This window comes from Odocoileus virginianus, chromosome 2 (genome assembly GCF_023699985.2).
Source record: "Odocoileus virginianus isolate 20LAN1187 ecotype Illinois chromosome 2, Ovbor_1.2, whole genome shotgun sequence".
NCBI classification, from domain to species: Eukaryota; Metazoa; Chordata; class Mammalia; order Artiodactyla; family Cervidae; genus Odocoileus; species Odocoileus virginianus.
The window spans coordinates 23,608,519-23,630,929 of record NC_069675.1 but is presented as its reverse complement, the minus strand read 5'-3'; the positions used below and the strand labels follow the sequence as shown (position 1 = coordinate 23,630,929).

At 39.5% G+C, this 22,411-nt stretch overlaps 1 protein-coding gene across 1 annotated transcript in view; it reads right to left on the bottom strand.

Annotated features, from left to right (window-relative positions):
- Nucleotides 1-287: 287 nt before the first annotated feature.
- LOC139036768 (collagen alpha-1(I) chain-like) overlaps nucleotides 288-22,411 on the bottom strand; it is a 62,991-nt gene continuing 40,867 nt past the window's right edge. The window contains exons 9-10 of the mRNA XM_070472627.1: nucleotides 11,733-11,783; nucleotides 288-838 (exon numbers count right to left, since the gene is read on the bottom strand). The gene's annotated coding sequence lies outside the window, so the exon portion shown is untranslated. The remainder of the gene's footprint in view (nucleotides 839-11,732; nucleotides 11,784-22,411) is intronic.

Below are 22,411 nucleotides of genomic sequence, written 5' to 3'. Positions count from 1 at the left end.
TTTTCTCCCAGTTTTATTGAGATATAATTGACATACAGCAAGTAAATGTATATTTTTAATTCAGAGAAGGATCCATGTTTTATGGGGGCCTGATGCATTTTCTATTTATGAGGCCCCTTTAAGAAAAACAATTTTAGGGACTTCCATGGTGGGCCAGTGGTTAAGACTCTGCACTTCCAATGCAAGGGATGCAAATACAGTTCCTGATCAGGGAACTAAGATCCCTCATGCGTGATGCAGCCAAAAAAAAAAAAAAAAAAGCTGATACAAACCATACAGATACAAAATTAGGTTAAATCGAGTGTTTATTTAGACTAAGAAAAGTAATCACAATAGATTATACATTTTAAGAAGACTGCAAATACCATAAACATTATAAAATTGAGAAATATGACATCTAATTAAATATCCAGCATACCTCCAATACATGTTTACTAAATTTCTTGGTTGTATATTCTTTGAATACCTCTTCATATGACAGTGATTTTTTTTTCTTAATAGGTGTTATTTACTGGGATCATATGAGCCTATTACATGATCCTGCTATATGGGAACCTGCTATATAGGTTTTGTACCTAAGTACTTTGTATTTGTATGCCTGACCTCATTTCATTGTCACAGTAAGCCTGTAAGATCAGTGTTATGAATATGACTGTGATTTTTAAATAACTTTTTAATAGAGAGGACAAAAGAAATGTAGTTTTTCCTCTGGCATCATTGTTCATCAATCAGTCTTTATTATGGACAGCTGGGATGCATAAAAAACCATCTCACACATATGGAACAGGCTGTAATACTGCTGCAGGGATTCTGATTGATCCCATTTCATGTGATTACCCTTTAAAAAAACAAGAAAAGAAATAAAATGTATGATGAATTAAAAAATAAAACACTGCGTTATTGAGTATGTTTCTAACAGAAAAGAACTTCCATTTTGGTTTGACATCAATGAGAACCAGATTCTCCACTTACAATTTGTACATGTCTGATGATTAGAAGAATTTCCCCTGGATTAACTTCTGGCTCTTTATGTTTCAAACCTTGTTTCTCCCACACTACCCACATTACTTCCAGTGCCAACCATGTGTTAATACCACATTATGACCTCTAGCCCTGTAACCTCCGTGACAGGATGCCAAGTGAATCAGTGCAAAGGGCCATAGATTCCATCCTGGAATCTGTTGCTAAACAAGGAAAGCCAGCAATAACTGAATTAAATGAGACTGTAACCCATGTAAGTATGTTTCATTAAGCCCGAAATTAAATGTATCCCCAATTCAGCTTTCCCTTAGCCAGATAGCCATAATATCCAGGGTCACTCCAATGCAAACTGACATGAAGGGAAATGTGATGAAGGGGAGGGTGCAGTGGAAAGACACTTTCTGGAGCCTTGGCAGAGACCCTTAGAACTTAAGTTTCATTAATTTCTTGATAAATCTCTCTGCTTTTTGTTCTGTTTTTGTTGTTGTTCCCCCACCAGGGAGGGATTGAACCCGAACCCTCGGCAGTGAGAGTACAGAGCCCTAACCACTGAACCAGCAGGGAATTCCTCTGCCTCTGTTTTAGTTACTTACATTTTAACAAAAGAAATTCATGCTTATCCTAATTAGTAAAGTCAACCAGAAGTTTATTAAAAGCAAACAAAACGGACAGAAAAATGAAATGCTTATTCAGAAAAAGAACAAATAGGAGGAGAAGTACAGTAGTCACTTATAGTTCACTTATCCACAGAAATTCCAGAATTCTGCTGGGATAGTTACTATGAAGGGTAAGAAAAGTTCTTTGTTTAAATCTTACTCATCTTTGCAAGGAATTCCCTTATCTACTCCATGGTCCCTGACTTTGCTACTCTACAGAAAAAGGGTGTTGGGGAGTACACCTTCTTTAGAGTCTTCTCAGCTTATTTCCTACTGGTGCTAGTATGAAATTCAGAGGTTCCTTTCAACTCAAATAATCAAAGGATTTCTTTGAGAACATGATTCCCTCAAAAACTTGGTAGGCTTTTGATCTGTTTGCTTCCAGTCAGCAACATGTGCCAGTAACCACACCCAAAGTTCTTTCCTATACATAATTTTCAATTATGATTTCTGTTTTTGTTTTCTTTCCTTGGTTCCTCTCTCTCAATTTAATAGGGGCTATCTTCAGGCCATTAGACTTGGATGGGAAGACCACACTCTTAATCAGATCTTTGAGTCTGGGTTTAACTGGGACTTTGTTACTCACAGGTTTTTAATATTTTGTTTCCTATTTCAGTGTCAAGAAGTAGTCAGCTTTCTAATTTTTCATCCCCCAAATTTCTGGACTTCTAACTCCTTTACTCCTGCTTAAAAAGTGGCCAGTTCTTGCTTGAGCTTTTCTCTTTGTTCTAATGCTTCACTAAAGTTAGCAAATAGTAGCCAACACACACTACCAACTCTCTTTCCAAAAACTTCTTGTAGAGCTATGTAGGCTTACTAGGCAAGTAATGTGCTACCTTTTAAGTTGTCACAAGCAACAGTTGTAGCAAATCTTTTGTGATGACATAACAAACTCTCAAGTATTCTGCCCTCTGATATCTGTTTCCACACCATCCCTACCCAGCTAGGAATTCAAAATCATATATTTTAGGGTTTTTTTCCTTATAGCAGCATGCAACTTCAAGGTTTCATCTTCTGTATTAGTCAAGATAGGCTGACTGCTATTAAAAACAATTCCAAAAATTTCAGTTGGCTTAAAATAATATTTTTTTTTACTCATCACTATCATCACAGATCATCAGGGACTCTGCTCCACGAAGCCATTCAGGGATGCAGGTTTCTTCTGTGTTAAGTCCACTCTTTTCAGCCACCAAATAGGGGTAGTGGTGGAGGAATAGGGAGAGTCAATCAGGAAAATTTACGGTCCAGACATGGAAGTATGAACCTCACGGTCATCCACACTTCATAGTCTGGGATTAGCTGCATGGCCACAGTTAACTGTAAGGAAGACTAGGAAATATTGTTCACTTAACCAGAAGGAAGAGAGAAACATTTTGGTAACAATGACCCATATTCCTTTTCATGTCACTATCAGAGTTAGAAGTTTTCATTTCCTTAAATGATTATTCAATTAGTAGCTTACCCATTAGGTTGTATACTACAAGAAAGGCTTTTAGAAAATAGGAGAGAGTGTATCCCAATGCTTAAGAGTGCAGACCCTGGGGTCACACTGCCTAGATTGAAATCCCAGCCCCACCACTTACTAGCTATGTAACACTGGACAAATTACTTAACCTCTCTGTCCCTCAGGTTTTTCGTCTGTAAAGTGAGGATAATACTGTTTCTACTCCTAGAGTTGTTGAGGGGATGCAATGAAATAATACATTAAGAACCCTTAGAACAGGGCCCCATATGTTGCAAGAACTTGGTAAGTATTAGCTGCTGCTATTATTAAAAGTGGGCTTGCACTGTGTCTGCTTTTACTCACCATTATATATTGAGTGCCTATTACAGACTAGCTGTTCAATAAATATTTACTGAATATTAAACAAACATAGAACTCTGAACACTAGTCAATCTGAAAACATTATTTCAACAACCACTGCCTAATTGTTTTAAAGCAGTCAGTATTAATTTGTCTGTTTTATATTTATTAAATTAGATCTTGCAAACAGTCTAAAACTACCATAATAAAATAGAAGATTTAACATAAACCCCTCAAAATGAAAATATAGCTGTACATTATCATCAAACACACATAAAAATTCAAATATACTAAACAGTTACCAATTATTGGGTGGTTTATTTGGACCCCGAACTCTAACAGAGGACTTCCCAGGTAGCTCAGTGTTAAAGAATATGCTTGCCAATGCAAGAGATTAGGGTTCGATCCCTGGGTTGGGAAGATCCCCTGTAAAAGGATACAGCAACCCACTCCAGTATTCCTGCCTGGGAAATCCTGTGGACAGAGGAGTCTGGCGGTCTACAGTCCATGGGGTCAAAAAAGAGTCAGACACAAGTGGGTAAAAACAACTCTAACAAAAGATTTACCTTTTGATTATTTTCAATACAGAGCTCCCCTGACCCCTCACTTTGAGCCCTTTAAGTGTCATTTAATTCGATAGCAGAAGTAAAAATATGCAGCATTTTTCAGGAGTTCAATTATGGCAAAAGGCCAAATACAGTTATCAAATAATAAGAATTAAAAACATTTTCTTCACACACAGAACTTTGACTCTGTTTTATTACCTTCCCTTCTCCGTCAAAATGAGCTTACTGTGGGAGGGGTTTCTGAGTACTTGTGAAGCCACACAATACCTATTGTCAATGCCCTGACCTAAGATTTGAAGAAAAATAAAACATTCCTATAATGGTTTCTTTGTTATGCTCTCATTAGCTAGATGGCCTTGAAAGGTAACTAGAAACTTTGGTTTCTTGACAGTCTCTCCCTCAGACATTTTTAAAGTGACCTCAAGAGCAATTAAGTTTGTTTGCTTGCTTTTTAAGTATGTTGGGCTTTTCTCTCCTTTTATTTCATTGTCTGAATTTTTTTTTATAAACTAAATGCTATGGTCATGGAATTGTGTAGGTTATATGAATCTATAGTCCATATAAGCATAAGTACCAAAAAACACGTGGCTTTTTTCTTTGGCTTTCAGAATCAGAAATTAACAATATTTGAGTGGAGGGAAAAAGAGTTCTTTTAATTCTTTGTTTCTATAATATGTTTAACATAAGCAGTGTATGGAAGAGTTCCAAGATCTGTCAGAGGCTAAATGGCAATGTTGTTCTAGCTTCTAACTATAAAGAATGCCTAGGGATAACTTTAAAATTATTCCAAAAGAACAAAATAGAAAAGCCAGAGATAAATCCACGCACCTATGCACATCTTATCTTTGATGAAGGAGGCAAGAATATACAATGGAGAAAAGACAACCTCTTTAACCAGTGGTGCTGGGAAAACTGGTCAACCACTCGTAAAAGAATGAAACTAGAACACTTTCTAACACCATACACAAAAATAAACTCAAAATGGATTAAAGATCTAAATGTAAGACCAGAAACTATAAAACTCCTAGAGTAAAACATAGGCGAAACACTCTTCAACATAGATCACAGCAAGATCCTCTATGACCCACCTCCCAGAGTAATGGAAATAAAAGCACAAATAAACAAATGGGACCTAATTAAACTTAAAAGCTTTTGCACAATGAACAAAACTACAAGTAAGGTGAAAAGACAGCCTTCAAAATGGGAGAAAATAATAGCAAACAAAGCAACTGACAAAGAATTAATCTCAAAAATATACAAGCAACTCCTGCAGCTCAATTCCAGAAAAATAAATGACCCAATCAAAAAATGGGCCAAAGAACTAAACAGACATTTCTCCAAAGAAGACATACAGATGGCTAACAAACACATGAAAAGATGCTCAATATCACTCATTATCAGAGAAATACAAATCAAAACCTCAATGAGGTACCATCTCATGCTGGTCAGAATGGCTGCTGTCCAAAAATCTATAAACAATAAATGCTGGAGAGGGCGTGGAGAAAAGGGAACCCTCTTACACTGTTGGTGGGAATGCAAACTAGTACAGCCACTATGGAGAACAGTGTGGAGATTCCTTAAAAAACTGGAAATAGAACTGCCATATGACCCAGCAATCCCCTCCTGGGCATACACACTGAGGAAACCAGATCTGAAAGAGACACATGCACCCCAATATTCATCACAGCACTGTTTATAATAGCCAGGACATGGAAGCAACCTAGATGCCCATCAGCAGACGAATGGATGAGGAAGCTGTGGTACATATACACCATGGAATATTACTCAGCCATTAAAAAAATACATTTGAATCAGTTTTAATGAGGTGGATGAAACTGGAGCCTATTATACAGAGTGAAGTTAAGTCAGAAAGAAAAACACCAATACAGTATACTAACACATATATATGGAATTTAGAAAGATAACGATAACCCTATATGCAAGACAGCAAAAGAGACACAGATGTTAATTAGCCTCCAATTTAAATAAATATTTAAAAATAAATAAAATTATTCCCAAAGAAAAAGAAGTGTGGGAGCATGTACCCCCAATGTGTTAAAAAGTAGTTGCCTTTGGGAAGTGAAATTGAGTGGACGAAGAAATATGTGGAGAGAAATATGGGAGATTTCACTTTTAAGTATATCATATCATACTATTAATCAAAAATAATATTTAATAATCATAAGTATTATTTTAATAATATTGTTAACATGTGTTCACCTTAAAAACCATTAGAGAGACAAAAAAATACGTTGCAGTGCATATTAATTCACATACCCACCCACAAACTATATGTGTAGAGACTAGTTTAAAATATCATGCTAATTAAACAACTTTTACCAATCTTGGCATGATTACCATCTTTCACCTAAAGTCTTACTGACCTCAGGGGAAAAAAATCAAGCAATCAGCAGTGCTGTAAATTCTTGGCAGGAGCTGATGAGACTGAAACCTATACTGTGAGGTTCACCAAACACGCCTGACTGAGGGGGATTTGCTGTCTGGATGCACGAGTGAGTGAATGAATGCCGACTGAGGTTAATTAGGGTAGCTCTGACGGTGCCATTCATGTCAATCCCAGAGAAACTCCAGTCTGGTCTGCAGAGCTGGGTTTTCCCAGGGCCGACCTAGAACTTATGCCATGAAACAGGGCTTGTCGAGACTGTGAAACAAACTTTAGAGCTTTCTTTCTATGTGCTAGAAGTTCACCACGTTTACAGAATGCTGGGTGAGCCTGAGAAATAATAGCTAATAATTTTCATCTGTCCACCATAACTGTATGTTTTTTACCCATAAGGAATTCATAGCAGCCTCTCGCAAAATTCTTCAGGGAAATACTTTAAAATAGCAATGCTATAGTGGAAAGCAGCCAATCAGGGAAATTCAACTCCCAAAATTAATAACACAGGAAGTTCTCTACTTGCAAATAAAATATTTCCAAAAGGTCATTTGCAAGTCAGCTGTTTGAAATTAGGAACAATGCTATAAATGGTGGTTAGATTTCCATTTAGCTCTCAAAACATGTAGCATACTGATCCTGAATTGCCTTTGTCAAAACCACACTGATGACAATCTTACTTAAAGTTTGGAAACAGACAGGTCTGTAATTGAATATTGTTCATTATAAGCATCTGTGAGTTGATGTTGTAACCTAAAGACAACTCTACGCCATTCTAACCTTCAAAGAGCTGACTTACAAACACCCTAGGAGATAGGTTTTATTATTCCCATTTTTCAGATCAGGAAAGTGAGCCTCAAGAGTCTTACAACTAGAAAGTGGGAAAATCAGAGTTTGAACTCAAATTAATCTGTATCTGAAGGCCAAGCCCTTCTCACTGCACCAGTTTGCCTCTTAGTCTCATTAGAATTCTATTGTGGAGATTCTTGAATGCCAGGCTGAGACATTTACAATGCAAGTGATAAGATCAAAGTGTTGCTACAGAAAAAAATGAACCTGTGGGTGGATAAATTGGAGGAGGTCCTGGAAGTGGAGAATGCAATTCGGAGGAGTAGCTATGGAAAGGTCCAAGAAGAAAATACTGTGAAGGAAAACAACAAATGAATGAACGACAAATCCTTGCAAACCTCGATGACTGACTGCCTCAGAAGCTAAGGGAGAGGAAGGAGTAAAAGAAATCATCCAGACTCAACTCCCAGTAATGGAGAGAAGGATGGCAGCATTAAATGCAAAAGGGGACATAAGGAAATGAGGTGAGGAGGGGGAAAGATAGTGGTTAGTTGCCATTTTCTGGTTGGCCTTTCCTTTTGTGGGAGGCTGAAGGGAATCAGCTGTCATCCTGGGCAGCTGGGACCCAGCACATGACCTAGACAAATCGGAAGCCCCAACCCAAGTCTTTGAATCTGGGGGGAATAATACAAAAATCTAGCCGTCAAGGACCACACTGGAAGGTGGCTGAGACACTGAAGGCCAGGTTGATTGTGTGCGGGGGAAGCCGGCTCCAGGGCAGCGTCCTCAACAGACTCCTCCTATGGAGTGAACTTGGCCGTGCTCTCTGTGCCTTAGACTGCCTGGGTTCCTGCCCATTTTCCATGCTTGGTCCTCTGGCTTCCCTGTCGACCCAGTGAGCCACCTGATATCCTCCCAGTGAATCTGTCTTCTGCTTGAATTAGCCAGAGTGGGTTTCTGTTGTTTGCAGTTTTGAACCCTGGGTGTTAAAAACACTGCCTTCAGTTTTAAACAGATTGTGCTGGGCATCACGAGCAGATGCCCAGATGGAAGCCTCCAGCACAAAGTCTAAAATGTGAGATTTAAGTTTAGGAGAGAGCTGGGTCCGGGGATATAGATTTAGGATACTTCTAAATAGAGCCAATGACTTAAGTCATGAGAAGGATCAAGGAGAAAGATTTGAGAAAGAGAAAATAGATGTGAGCAATGTGTAGACATGAACAGACCACCACAATTTAGGAGGCAAGAGAACAAGTCAGAGAAAGAGCATAACAGTCATAGAAGTCATGTCAAGCTAGCGTCACTTCACAAAACCCAGAGAAGCCAAGAGTTTTAAAAACTGATGGAAATCAGATGCTCTTAAATGCTGCGGAGTCTGAGGAAGATGGAGAAAGACAAAGGGGCACTAGACACAGTGATTAGGTCGTCACTGGTCTTCAGAGAGCTGTTTTATCATGATGGTGGGAAAAGAAATCAGGTTGCAGAGGGGGAAAAGAGGGTGAAGACTGAGAGGCTAGCGTGAGAGCTCAAGAAGAAAATATAGGCTAGAGTTGAAAGAACTTTGGCAGGACTTTATTTTGTTCACTACTGTATTGCCAGTCCCTGGACAAGCACCTGGCATATGGCAAGTGCTTAATAAACATTTGCTTAATGAATGAACGGAGAAGAGCAGAAGCAGAAAATTAACTTGACCTGGAGTATGATAAAGGCACAAATTTTTAGTATTCAGGGTACCCAAGTATGCTTGCCAGCCAGGGATACCAATTCTTCTCTCCCACTTCCTCCTTGGGCTGTAGAAGCTGATTTCCTAGCCTCTCATTAGTTACTGAGCAGATGCTTTTTCTCCATCCTCTACTGCTGTCCTCCTTCCTCCCCTATTCAGTTTGCACTATAAGCTAATACAGCAGCTATTGTCTAGATCACAATTTCTTGTCCTTACTAATTTCTTATTTTCCTCAGAAAATCCATTCTTCTACTAATTCATATCTCCTACAGAGTTAAATCAAATATTCCTCATCCATATTTATTTTGTCTCATATGTCAGTAAAACCTCAGCAAACCACTGTGGGATGACCTGATAAAACCAAGTCTGATTAACTAAAAACTTTCAGGTGAACCACTAGGTGATATCTTGATTGTACATTTCTAGAAATTCACTGCTCTGAGGTCCACTGAAACGCCAAATTTTAAATCCAATAACTAAATGACCAAATACAGGATCAAAACCTTGTAACGAAATCTTATAAAGTTAAAATCTTATAAAATCTTATAAAATTAAAATGGCCTTTAAGTAATAAAAGATAGAAGATTTATTTTATTTTCAATCTTTCTCCAAATGTCAGAAGTCTGTGAGTAAAGAACAGGCATTTAAGAGATAAACTGTAACTAGAAACGTAAGAAGTCCTAAGTGGTTCTTTAGTGCAATGAAACACTTGGATTATAATAATAATGTTAAAGACCTGGAGAGATTTCCCACCCCTGGTTTATGGTTCTTCATGAATGTAAGTAAAGCACATAAAACTTTTTCAATGAATTTAAGAAGCAGTTTCCTTTTTTGTCTGCACACTTTAGGGAGGCAGTCTGAGTGCCTATCAAAGGTTCATCCAAGGAGTAAGTTGTATGGATATTACTGTATTAATTTGCCTTTAGACAGTCTGAAATTATTTTTGGAAAAAGAAATACAAAATGAATAATTTGCTTTTGATCATGTCATTTCCTTTAGTTTCTTTTCCTAGTAATTTTAAAAATTTATTTATTTTTTAATTGAAGAATTTTGCTGTTTTCTGTCAAACCTCAGCATGAATCAGCCACAGGTATACATACATCCCCTCTCCTTTGAACCTCCCTCCTATCTCCCTCCCCACCCACCCCTCTAGGTTGACACAGAGCCCCTGTTTGAATTCCTGAGCCAGACAGCAAATTCCCGTGGCTCTCTACTTTACACATGGTGATGTAAGTTTCCATGTTACTCTCTCCATACATCCCACCCTCTCCTCCCCTCTCCCCATGTCCATACGTCTATTCTCTATGTCTGTTTCTCCATTGCTGCCCTGTAAATAAATTCTTCAGTACCATTTTTCTAGATTCTGTATATATGCCTTAGAATACAATATTTATCTTTCTCTTTCTGACTCACTTCACTCTGTATAATAGGTTCTAGGTTCATCCACCTCATTAGAACTGACTCAAATGTGTTCCTTTTTTGGCTGACTAATATTCCATTGTGTATATTACCACAACTTCTTTATCCATTCATCTGTTGATGGACATCTAGGTTGCTTCCATGTTCTAGCTATTGTAAATAGTGCTGCAATGAACAATGGGATACATGTGTCTTTTTCAACCCTGGTTTCCTCAGGGTATATGCCTAGGAGTGGAATTGCTGGGTCATATGGTGGTTTTAGTCCTAGTTTTTTTAAGGAATCTCCATACTGTCTTTCATAGTGGCTACATCCATTTACATTCCCACCAACAGTGCAAGAATGTTCCCTTTTCTCCACACCCTCTCCAGCATTTATTGTTTTCCTAGTAATTTTACGCATATGTGCAAACAGAATGCATTTGTGTGCACCTAAATATGTGTGTCACCAGATCAAGAAATTTGTGTATCATTCCTCACCCTCCTCCTAATTGAAAACTTGGTTTTGTCCACACTGAGTGCCTGATGGAGGTGGGAATGGTCTGTGATGCAGAACACAGTTGGCACAGGTCAGTGGTGATCATCATCAAAGTCCTTCCAGTCACAATGGGAGTTTTCCATCCTCACGTCCTGGGGACTTGCACTCAACTGAATGATCATTTTCAGATAAGGTCCCCCTGGCCACTTTCATTTCAGTGAAACTGTGACAGCTGTAGTTTGGGGAAGATCTATAAATCGGTTAGCCTATGAACTAAGATGAATATGAGATTACCTCAGACCTGCAACCTTCTTTCCCAAATAGTGGCATTTTGGCACCAGCCTGTGCAGTGAGACATGACCCAGGTACAGACAGTCCATGGTGTAAAATGGACCATTCTTGCCCAGGAGTGAGAAGCCATTCCTCTGGAAGAGCCTTAGGGGCCTCCCAGGGACACGGTATGAGAAAGGCGTCTTCTCACTGGTGTCACTCTTAGCCATCCAGGATTCTGCACAAAACGAGGCTCACCCACCAAGCTGGCCACAAGGCAGCTGAGGAAGTGTTACCACGGCGAAGGACACAGCTGGCATTCATCAAGGAAGAAACACAGAGCATCGATAATTCTGTATAAGAGAAGATCTTGTTTGAAGTACAAATAAAGGTGAGGAGACATCGTTTGCCAGAAATCAACTTGGAAAATTTATTTTTCAAAAAAAATTCTCCTTGGTGTAGATGAGGAGACAGGCGAACAGGTAGTTTCACCTACTACTAACAGGTCTGGAAAGTGGTCCATATTTCTAGAGGGCCTGCTAGTACTGTTTATCAAAAGTTCTAAACTGTGACTACCTTTAACTCAGCAACTTCACTTTGAGGAATCAGCCCAAAGAAAATAATCAGAGCTACATACAAAGGCTTACCTACCAAGAAATGCCCTCATGGTATTACTTTTGATGGTGCAAAATCAGAAACAACCTACAACAAGAAAAAAGGAGATTACAAAATAATACTGTATGATCTCAGAATTACAAAAGAGATGATAGTATGTTTATAGATCCATGGATAAAAGCATGAGAAAATAATCTACCAAAATGTTAACAGCAGCAATCCCTATTGTTCTGGAATTATGGGTGATTTTTATTTTACTCTTTGTACTTTCATTTCTCTCTCCTATGCACATGCATTACTTTGGTAGTCAGCAACAGTACTGTTAAGAACAAATAAACAAATAAAAGGAAATGTACAGTACTAGTCTAGGTTCTTTCACTATTTAGCTATGATTCAGGAGATGTAATTAAATTTCTTGCTTAGTTTCCACAACTTTTCAGTGGAGGATGTGTGATGTCAAGTGTTGAAAGTGCAGAACAGAGTTCTAGGGACTTCTCAAGAACTACTTCCCATGAATTTTTTAATAAAGTCAAAGAAATTGAATGGCTTGCTCCCTCTGAACTGAGGGCTCAGAGCTGCCCATGGTTATCTTTGGACTAAAGGATGCAGTTAAGAGAGAGCCAGAACAGCTGGTGTGAGCACATCACTTGTATTGTTCCTCTCATGGTGATGCCACTAACTCCATCCTAACACTCAGCATGTTCTAGTGCACAATGTTACATACGTCAGTCTGGTCTTGTAAATGGTCTCTACATCCCCATCATATTTTGCCATCAATATCCTCTATAGTAATATGTAAAGTTACAATCACTGTAAGTATGTTATGTGAAAACTAGTCGGCATTTATCTAGAGTCAAGAAACCTATTGTGGGGGTAAACTTGAGATTCATAGACAAGGTTTTCCCTCAGTCATGCCACCAGCAGATGGATCATTTCACCATGCTTTCAAAGTAGACAGAGGAGAATTAAGAATAAGCTCCCTTTGAATCCTCCTACACTGTTAGGGGGAATGTAAATTGGTACAGCCACTATAGAGAACAGTATGGAGGTTCCTTAATAAAACTAAAAATAGAGTTGCCACATGATCCAGCAATCTTACTCCTGGGCATATACCCAGAGAAAAACATGGCCTGAAAGGATACATGCACCCCAATGCTCACTGAAGCACTGTTTACAATAGCTAAAGCATCGAAGCAACCTAAATGTCCATTGACAGGGATGGATAAAGATGATGTGGTGCATATATGCATGGACTACTCATCCATTAAAAAGAAGGAAATAACGCCATTTGCAGTAACAAGGATGGGCCTAGAGACTGTCATGCCGAGTGAAGTAAATCAGATAGAGGAGAAATATGACATTCCTGATATGTGGGATCTAAAAAGAAATGATACAAATGAACTTATTTAGGAAACAGAAACAGACTCACAGACTCAGAGACCTAACAGTTTCCAGTGGGGCAGGGGTGCAGGTTCCGGGGGGAATAGAGGGAAGTGATAGTTAGGGAGTTTGGACTGACATGTACACACTGCTATATTTAAAATCGATAACCAACAGGGTCCTACTGTATAGAACAGGGAACTCAATGTTATGTAGCAGCCTGGATGGGAGGGGAGTTTAGGGGAGAATAAATACATGTACATACATGGATGAGTCCCTTTGCTATGCACCTGAAACTATCACAACATTGTTAATTGTCTATACTCCAATATGAAATAAAGTTTTGAAAAATTTTTAAAAGAATAAGCTCCCTTTGAGGGAGGCTAGAGAGTTCTCTCTGTAAAGAATATCAATGTTTCCTCACAGCTAAATCTGCTAAAGAAAGACTATCCTGGAGGTAAAGAAAGGCAAGTTTTTGACAAGGAAATTGAGGCATATTTCCTTGATGAAATCTATTGGTAATAAGCAAATGCGGCCCCATATTTATCACGTTCACCCTCCTTAAATGAGCACAGCTAATCTCACATGAAGATGGGGTGCAGTGGTTATGGAGCCTTTTAGGCTATGAGCTTTCCAACAGGCAATTTGTCAGCATATATCAAAAGCCTAAAACCATTCATACAATTTAGCACAGAGAACAGACTTTTGAGAACTTATCTTGAGAAATGATTTTTTAATATGCAAAGAAGAATATGTAAGAATGTTCACTGCAGTGTTACTTACAAAAGTGAAAAATTTTAAAAAAAAGTCTAAAAGTTGGAAGTAGTTAAATAAATAAGAGAATAAAACCATAGGGTATTAACAGATCATAATTCATTATATACTTGTTATATACTTGAACAATACTTAAAGATACTAAGACAGCTCACGACATAATGGGAAAAATTATATGCCATAAATCCAAAGTGGATATAGATTCTGTATATGTATGCAGACACACAAACGCACATTTAAGCACATATGCAGAGAGAGATTATCCAGATTTTTCCAGCTTTATTGGATTACCTTCCTTGCCTCTTTCCAGGTATTTACATATTCCCCAATCCATGCTGGTTTCCACTGGTCCCCTTACACTGAGCAGCTCTGTTCCAGAATTCTTCCCCAGTCACCTCTAGCCATCTCGTAACAGCTTTTCCAGCTGGCTGTCACTCTCTAATATCTACCTTACCATGAAATATGAAAACCTGCTTTCTATTTCCCAGGATGCTGCTAACATAAGGCTGCAATTTTAGCAAACTTCATGAAGTCTTAATGATTACAGAGGGGAATTACAGTGCAGGAAAAAACCCTGTAAAAGTGGATATTGGATATCACTGCTCCTAAATTTCCCCTATAAGACTCTTTCCGGGGGCTCCTACCTAGCATCCCCCTCCCTTGCTTTCAGCTGCCAGTGTGGTGCAGGAGCTCGTCCTATCTCCTGGATGGGAGTCTCCTCTAGTCCTCTTGACCCAAGTCCTGAGGCCCCAACTTCTTGATTCAGACCGTTAACAGAGGAAATGAGACATTACAATAATCTGGAAGAGGCATACCTGCTGCCAATAAAAATGGCTCTTTGTGTTATTTAAACAAAAACCTCATCTTCATCTCAGTTCAGTCTAGTCATTCAGTCGTGTCCGACTCTTTGAGACTCCATGGACTGCAGCATACCAGGCTCCCCTGTCCATCACCAACTCCCGGAGCTTGCTCAAACTCATGTCCATTGAGTCGGTGATGCCATCCAACCCTCTCATCCTCTGTAGGCCCCTTCTCCTCCAGCCTTCAATCTTTCCCAGCATCGGGGTTTTTTCTAATGAGTCAGTTCTTCGCATCAGGTGGCCAAAGTATTGGAGTTTCAGCTTCAGCCTCAGTCCTTCCAGTTAGTATTCAGGACTGACTTCCTTTAGGACTGACTGGTTTGATCTTGCAGTCCAAGGGACTCTCAAGAGTCTTCTCCAACACCATAGCTCAAAAACATCAATTCTTTGGTGCTCAGCTTTCTTTATCATCCAACTCTCACATCCATACATGACTATTGGAAAAACCATAGTTTTGACTATAGGGAACTTTGTCGACAAAGTAAAGTCTCTGCTTTTCAATCTCCATATAAATATCTACATTTGGATAACTCTACCAGTTCAGAGCATCCCCAAGAACAACTGATTGCCACCTCTTTGGGATCTTCAAGAACATAAAAAGAGATGTCACTAAAGATACAGTCCGCCTTTCATCTTTACAAGATTCGAGAAAAAAAATTTTAAATTTGCAATGCAGTTTCAAATACATAATAACAACAAACAGCAAATAAACTCTCCCTATGAACCAGGCACAATCCTATACCCTGAACAAACTAACTGATCTTCATGAGACTCTTCTATGGTAAGTGCTATTATTAATATTCCCATATGGATGGAGAAATTAGAACAGACAGGAGTTAAATAATTTGTCCAACATCCCAGAGCCAGCAAACAGTGAAACAAAGCTATTGCCAGGTAATCTCATTCTAGAGAGTTAATTACTCTTAGCTACACTGGTGACTCAGTGGTAAAGAATCTGCCTGCAATGCAGGAATTGCAGGAGACACAGGTTCAATCCCTGGGTCAGGAAGATTTCCTGGAGGAGGGCATGGCAACCCACTCCAGTGTTCTTGCCTAGAGAATCCCATAGATAGAAGAGCCTGGTGGGGTACAGTCCATAGTATTACAGAGTTGGACACGACTGAAGTGACTTAGCAGGCACACACTGCATTGTACTGTCCCCTAGGATGGCGGGGGTGGGGTGGGGGGGAGAAGAAGGAATGGAATGTAAAGGCGTGGAGGAGATACAGCAAAATGGTGACTCAGTCTTTTTTTTCTTTTTTCAAATTGCCTAAAAAGAACTTTACCCTTAAAATTAGGAACCAGAATATATTACATCCATATCTATAATATATCTATACCCATACCTATATTTCTATGAATGTATTAGGGGGAGAAAGATAGAGTTGCTCTGGGCATCGCATCTTCATTCATTCATTCACCCTAATTCACAGTGACCCCTCCTTTTTAACCCCTAGAGTAGACATCTTTTCTCTAAGAAATGCCTCTTGCTTATGTAAGTAGCGCCTAGGGAACTATGTTTATGCCCTGTGACCTCATGCCTCAGCTTTAGACAACTGAACTAGAAGACTCCCTGACTCACTTAGGACCAATGCAATTTTCTTATCTGAAGATTTTACATTGGAACTGAGAGCCCAGCCAGTCAATCTGGGTTAGTCTCTTGTACAGAGGACATATATAGTCAGAATAGGTTAACTACCGCAACAACTGACCCCCAAATTTCAGTAGCTTACTTCTCAATCATATCCAGTTCAAATAGGTCAATGGGGAAATGCTGTGCTCCAATAAATTTTATCAAATATCCAGGCTCCTTTTTCATCTAGTAGTTCAACTATCTTCTAAGGTCCTAGTCAAAGGAAGAGGAAGAGGATGGGGGGGGGGGTACAAAGTAGGTTTTTTAATTGGCCAGGCATGAGAATAGTATGTATCATTTCTGCCCATATTTTCCTGGCCATAATTCATCATATGACTGCACGTGACTGTAAAGAGTCCCTTGCACTGCAAGGAGATCAAACCAGTCAATCCTAAGGGAAATCAGTCCTGAATATTCACTGGAAGGACTGATGCTGAAGCTGAAGCTTCAATACTTTGGCCACTTGATGTGAAGAACTGACTCATTAGTAAAGACCCTGATGCTGGAAAAATTGAAGGCGGGAGGAGAAGGAGCCTACAGAGGATGAGATGGTTGGATGGCATCACTGACTCGATGGACATGAGTTTGAATGAGCTCCGGGAGTTGGAGATAGACAGGGAAGCCTGGTGTGCTGCAGTCCATGGGGTCTCAAAGAGTCGGACACAACTGAGTGACTGAACTGAACTGAACTGCAAAGGACGCTGAAAAATGTCATTTCATTATATGCTCAGAATGAAGAACAAATGGACAGGTGACACCTGGTTAGTCTCTGTCACAACACATAAGTTTGAGAACTGTGGGGTTTATAGGCTGCTCTGTGCATGAAAAAGCAAAGAAAGCTGATTTGTAGAGAGGGAAGAATGAAGCAGATGTCCAATAGGGAAGCAGAGATGACAGCCTGCGGCAGTAGGGGGTGGAGAGAGACAGAGAGAGTCACGTGGTTTTCTCTTCCTGGCTTTCCACTTTGAGACACAATATTGTTGTTTTGTTTGGCTTTGTTCTATTTTCATACGTATATAATTTTTGTAATAATAGCTTTAGATATAATTCACATGTTGAGAAAATTCTATCTTTTAAAGTATACAATTGAGGGACTTCCCTGGTGGTCCAGTGGCTAAGACTCCAAGCTCCCATTGCTGGGGACCTGGGTTCCATCCCTGGTCAGGAAACTAGGTCCCACATGCTGCAACTATAGCTCCCATATTCCACAACAGAGATCGAAGATCCTGTGTGCCTCAATTAAGACCTGGTGTAACCAAATAAATAAAAATAAATATTTCAAAAAATGAAGTATGCAGTTGAGTTGTTGTTTTTTTTAAATTATATTCAGAATTGTGCAGCAACTATCACTATCTAATTCCAGACCATTTTCATCTCCCCCAGAAGAAACTCCAGGCCCATTAGCAATCACTTTCTATTCCCCACACTGCCCAGCCCCCAGTAGCCAACTGGGACCATATAATAAGTGACCTTTTGTGTTTAGTTTCTTTCACTTATTCAAGGTTCATTCATGTTGTAGTATGTATCAGCATTTCATTTCTTTTATATGATAAAATAATATTCCATGATAGGGGTATGCTAATTTCTTTATCATTCATCAGTTGGTGGACACTGGAGCTGTTTCCACTCTTTGTCTATTCTGAATAATGCTGCTATGAACACTGGTGCACAAGTTTTAGTGTGCACTTAAGTTTTCATAGGAGTCGAACCACTGGGTCATATGGTAATAACACCATGATTAACATTTTGAGGAACTGTCACTAGTTTTTAAGAGTCCTGGCTGCCCCTGCTCTACTTGATCACCCTTCACATAAATATATGAATTCCTTTTCTTTCTCCTTCTTTAATCAATTTGAACTAGTTTCAACAACATTATTGGCAACCTCAAGAACTTTAACAGAGTCACCTACTCCCATTGCTTTTGGCTTTGACTTTCCTGACTTCTCAGTCCTCTTTATTTTGGCTTTATTTTCGCCTGCCTATTTAATAATGCTTTAGTTTGGCTTTTTCTTGGCTACAACTACCAGGCACTCATTCCAGCTAGCTCGAGTATAAGAACTTTAAGAAAAATACAAGATAAGATAATGGAAGCTTTCAGAAATCCAAGAACAGAAACCATCACAGGCTGGCCCTCAGAGAAACTAGTGCTAAAAGCTAGTTCTCAATTTGAGGTGGCCTGACAGACCTCACTAACAGACATTCATCGGTGTTTGTGGGATTTCATCATTTTAAATACGGTTCGCCCTTCCTCCTTTCTGCACTGCTAATAACTTCTCTCTTTGCTTTCTCACCACTCCTCTGAGAATGACTCTGATTAGCCCAGTATCTCTTTCTCTTTTCATATCTGGCTACAGGTCATGGGCATCTAGTGAATTTATGGATTAACTGCCCTTGAATCAGGTATTCACCTCTTGTCCAATCAGCCATGAGAATGGATAGCTGGATAACAAGCTACAAAACATGGTTGTTGGACCTACTTCTTCAGTAGGGACAAGGGTTTAGAGCAGTTTCCAGTAGATGACACTGGGGTGGGAGGATATGGTGATTAATTTCATGAGTGTGTGGTTGGTATTTTTAATGAAAAATGGATCACTTCTTTTTAAATCAATTTCTGTCTTTGTTCTTAGCAATTCTGCCAGAATCTAGTTTCCGGTGTTCAATCTCAGGCACTGTGCACTATAATTAAGGGTAAGACAAGTCCCTGCTCCCATCCCAACGCAATCCCTTCTTGCTCAACTACCTCCCTTTGAGAAGAGTTGGATTAGACACACAGGCGGACCTCGGAGATACAGTGGGTTTGGTTCCAGACCACAGCAATAAAGTGAAGACTGTAGTAAAGCAAGTCACATGAATTTTTTGGTTTCCCAGTGCATATAAAATTTATGCTTATGCTGTTCTGTAGCCCATCAAGTGTGCAATGGCATCATGTCTAAAAAAACAACATACCTTAATTTAAATACGTGCATGTGTGCTCAGTCATTCAGTCACGTCCAACCCTTTGTGACTCCATGGACTGTAGCCCGCCAGGCTCCTTCGTCCATGGGATTTTCCAGATAAGAATTCTGGAGTGGGCTGCCATTTCCTCCTCCAGGGTATCTTTCTGACCAAGGAATGGAACCCGTGTCTTACTTTGTCTCCTATGCAGGTGGATTCTTCACCCGCTGAGCCGCAGAAAAAGCCCAATTTAAATACACTTTATTGCTAAAAATTGCTGTCATCTGAGCCTTCAGTGGGTATTAGTACTAACATGAAATATCACTGATCATGTCACTGTAGCAAGTACAATATTGAAAAAGGGCTTCTCTAGTGGCTCAGACAGCAAAGAATATGCCTGAAAAGCGGGAGACTTGGGTTTGATCCCTGGGTCACAAAGATCCCCTGGAGGAGGACATGGCTATCCACTCAGTATTCTTGCCTGGAAAATTCCATGGACAGAGAAGCCTACTGGGCTACAGGCCATGGGATCACAAAGAGTCGGACACAACTGAGTGACTCTTTTTTCATGTTCATTGCTAGAATTACCAGCATGACAGAGTTTTGAAATGAGCAAATGTTACTGGAAAAATGGTGCTGATAGACTTCCTTGATGCAGGATGGCCATAAACCTTCCATTTGTAAAGAGCACAATATTTGCAAAGCTCACAAAAAAGTGAAGCACAATAAAGTGAGGTGTGCCTGTATGTGCAGAGGCAGTTCATCCCCTTGGAGGATGCAAAGGTAAAAGGTAAAAGAAGTGGGAAAACCGGAAGACCCTATTTCCTGTTCCCATCAGATCTCCTCCCCTTCTCCTTCCCTCTCCCCCACTTCTCTCCCTATCTCCCACCCTATTTTCTAAGACATAAAGGGCTACAGCCACAGCAAAAGCTCAGAAAGTATAATAAATGGTCTACAATTGCCAGGTTTATTTTCAACATGTCACAGCTGGAACAGGACAGGAAGCTCCTTGAGCCAAAATTTAAGCTTCAGGATGGGTAAAAAACTGGCCTTAAGTAACTTTCTTTCTAAAAGACAGAACCCAGAGATAGAAGTTTATGTATAAAAGGAAACAGTACAGGTTTTAGTATGTTAGAATAAGCAATAACTTTTGAAATGAAAATATAAATGCTAATCATTAAGAATTTTCCAGAATATTAAATTATGTATGTGTACATATTTTTTCCATTAACAAAGCAAAAAAAAAAAAAAATTAAACCCTTCAGTTTGGTAAGGTCTTCCATTTCTCTGATTTCTAAGGAGGGTAAGTCCCTAGTCTGCCCTAATTTTATTTTTTGTTCCTCATTTTTTTTTTTATATTCTTCCCTGTGGCTAACATCAAGTGTGGATTTGCCAGATTATCTGGATATACTCCAAAAGAAATATCTCACCCATATCTTTAAAGAAAAAGGCATTTAGTGTACACATCTAAAAGCTAAAGTGGCTTGAGGGTAGGGATGGGGGCAGTGATGACGGATAGAGGAGGCAGGGTTTCATATTTAACTAGTAAACTTTGACCAGACTTTCTGAACCTTAGTATTTTAGGAATTTGAGTTGGCCAAGTCAAAGACTCATACACAGCAGGAATCGGAAAAAGCAAAGATTATTTGCATGAGTTTTGCACTACCAAATTGGATATGCACTGTTTCATAACCAGGCACAGCACAAACATGTTTGTTTATTTTAAGGCTGTCTCCTGACCTGCATTGTGAGTTTGCTCAGCAGGCAACTGTGGCAGAGTAGAGAGCCCAGACCTGGGACCTCTGAAGGCAAATGCTAGTATCATCAGTTGAAAAGCTTTCTCCATGTTGGCTGGCTATAGTCGGGACAGTCCTTAGAAAAGCTGGCTCTTGGTAATTTGAGTCAGACTGATTCAGCAAACATGTTTTGTCTTTTTTTTTTTTTCTTTTGGCCCCACCACATAGTATGTGGGATCTTAGTTCCCCGACCAGAGATTGAACTCGTGCCCCCTGCGTTGGCAAGCACAGTCCTAATCACTGGACCACCAGCAAAGTCCCGATCCTGTTCTCTTTTAAATCACCTCTACGTCCCTAAGTACATTCCAAAGAGGCTGACTTCCCATCCACAATAGGGGTGTGAAATGGGACAAATGAGTCTCAGGGTCTTGTTGAAGTGATGCCACAGGGTTTAGAATAAGAGATGTGAAGACTGTGGGCAGGGAGGTCAAATGTATGAATCCAGGAGACAGACTGCCTGGCCTGGCTTTTTCAGTCCTCCTTTTCCCAGCCATGTGATCTCTCGTAAGTTACTTAACCTCTCTGTGCCTCAGTTTCCCAATGTGTAATATGGAGATTAAACTGTTCCTATTTCAAAAGCATCATTATGAGTATTAATGAGTTAATAATAAAGTTTTAAAGGTGATTAGGACATTGTGTGACAGGTAGTAAATGATATACATGTTTGTTAAATAAAGGGAAATATACTTATGGCAAGTGAACCTTACAATGACTGACTCTAGAACTCTGTATCCTCAGATGAGAAAGGGTTGAATGTTAGAAACAACCCAAACTGGGGCACATCTAAATAAACTACAGTGTGGTTATACTATGAAACACCATACTAGCCACTTTTAAAATGAAGTATGTCTATAAGTGGGTTTCCTCAATGGCCCAGCAGGTAAAGAATCTGCCTGTCAATGTAGGAGACACAGGAGATGTGGGTTCAATCCCTGGGTTGGGAAGATCACCTGGAGGAGATAATGGCAGCCCACTCCAGCATTCCTGCCTGAAAAAATCCCATGGATAGAGGAGCCTGGTGGGCTATAGTCCATGGGGTCACAAAGAGCGGGACATGACTGAGCAACTAAACATGCATGCATATATACTGCTGTGGAATAATCCTTAAGATATATTGCTAAGGGAGAGAGCAAGTCCCAGAACAGCATATGCAAAATTAATTATGAGAACTAGCACTTACTGAATAATTTCTATGCATCAGAGCTTTACATATATTAACTCATCTAATCTCTATACAAGGAAGGTACTAGTTTTTTCACCACTGTTAAAATGAGAGTCTCAGGAAGGCCCAGGTTGAAACTAACATGCCTAGGTTATTCTTCCAAACTTGTAAGTCAG